Here is a 2381-nt window from a genome sequence, read left to right on the forward strand (position 1 = left end):
TCGATTAAATTCTCTCTTTCTTTTTTATCGATCGAAGAAGAAAATTTTTTTTCACGGAATTTCTCACTGCGTCCCAAAATTTCTAATTTTTTCAGGTATTTCTAATTTCTCGAGAGATTTCTCGAGAGAAATGGTAGAGATTGTCGGCGGTGTTCCGCGAACCTTTCGTATTGTTACCATTATCATTAGCATCGAAACGACGCGGAAGGAACGTCTGCGAGGCGAACGTTGACGGGCGTGAGGGTAGTTGACGCGGAAGCGGCCGGCCAAGGGGATCCATTAGAAACCATTAGGGCAAGTTAGAGGCGATGCGCGCTGCGTCGCGGTGATGTTTCGTGAAGAAACGGAATTATCGCCGGCAATTTAAAGTAGGTGCAACAACCTTTTTGTTAAGCGTGCCGAGATTTCCCGCTAAAGCTTGGCCACGCCTCGTACCGAGACATCGTGCACTCGCTCGCAATCTTCCCGGTACCGTTAAGACATCGTAAATTAATTATCCCCCTCGAGCCCGGCCAATGTGGATACACCACACGGACAGAAGTTCAATCTTATCGGTAATAAGCGAACAACTCGTGCAAAATTATAGCGTATATACTCGTACGTATGTATAATTTATCAGAATTTTACCCGAGTTGCAACTTTGTACCTAATTTAATCTCCATTTAATTTCTTCTCGCGTAAGATACGAATTTATTTCTTGCGTAAACATTTTTATTACCACGCGACGAGGTATCTCAATAAATAGATATCTTGTTTCAATGATGATTGTGAACTCACTCTCACAGGTTTTGAAAAAGAATGGAAGTAGAATGGTTGCTACCAACTGCCGCATAAATTGATTTTTTTTTCCAATCAGAGGTTTTTATATATATATATATATATATAATTATACGCGTTTCAAAGAATTTTGATAAGGCGTATTAAAGTTTTCTATATCGGAAATATGTAAATACGTACAGCTTTCGAGTTATATTCTCCCGTCCAAGAATCTTCTCTTCCATTTTTTAAATAACGTCTCCCTACTTATATAACGAACTCGTGATTTTATGTAGTGATACGAGCTACGAGTGTAATTTATTTTTCATTTCTTTCTTTCTCTTTCCTTTTTTTTTTTTTTCAAAATTACGTCGTGGAAGAAGAAGATACGTCGTTGGGATCGACGTAATAAGAAATTGGATCGTTGCTCTATTATTACGCGTTGTCCGTAGCAACGTGTACAGAAACGAGCCGATTCCTCTGGCCACGCCATTACCAGCGACCGGATATCAGCCTGGTATCGCATTATCGCGCTCGATATCGCTCGGGCCAATGGAGACATTCCTATTAACGCTTTCTGTAGGTGGAATCGAGTCTCTTCGAGCTTGGTTGGCGAGAAGGAAACTTGTATCGCGACGCCCAAGGCGCTCCGAAGCGGATTCGCGTTATCCAGAAGCAACGCTGGCACGTATTTCACGCACGTGCACGAAACAGATATCGAAATTTATGACAGCAAACACAGAGGAGGAGAAGCACACGTTTTGCCTCCATTGGGCGCCTACGGTTTCACGTTCCCGCGATTTCAATCAAACAACGACGGCAAACCACCGATTGGGCAAGGGGGGACGATTTTTGCCACGATTTTCATAAAAAAAAATATACGCTTCTCGAGCTTTCAATGCGTTTCTTGTCGATTTCCATCAAAATTCTACCACTTTGCAAATTTTATATATATATGTGTATATGGGATACCTTTGGAGGACGGTGGATTATAGACATCAAAAAAAAATTCATATTCTATTAATTTCAATTCAGTGACTTTCTTGTATTCAGTGATATTCTTGTATAATCTTTCTAATCTGAAATCTTATGGGAATGTGTTTCGATTTGCTTTTATTTCGGTGAATAGGCAGATTAAGTGTCGTACAACAATTCAATTATGAATTTAAATAATATGTTTGTATGATAAAATAATTTATCTATGGATTTATATAAATGGTATAAATTGGTGTATATGTTAATATTCTGGAATTTAAATAATTTAAATAAAACTTATTCCAGGTAAGATTTCGTTAAATAAGAAGTTACATAATACGTACATTATATTACACTAAAATTTATTTGAAATAATTAATTGTATATAAAAAAGTATCAGTCATATTTATTTTTTCATCGAGGGGCTCCGCTACGCAAGCGACATTGCAATACGGTACTGCCAGCTGAGCGTTCTCGCTCTTTCGCCGTCTCGCTCTATCTAATGCAAACTTAAAATGCTTATAACTCGTTAATTAAGCCTTATCGAATATATGTGTATATGAACTTTTTTCATCGTTTTGATGTCTAGAATCCACCCTCCAAAGTGTCCCACATGTTTATTAACACCCTGCATATATATATATATATAT

Source organism: Apis dorsata, unplaced genomic scaffold (assembly GCF_000469605.1).
Source record: "Apis dorsata unplaced genomic scaffold, Apis dorsata 1.3 scaffold_486, whole genome shotgun sequence".
Lineage (NCBI taxonomy): Eukaryota > Metazoa > Arthropoda > Insecta > Hymenoptera > Apidae > Apis > Apis dorsata.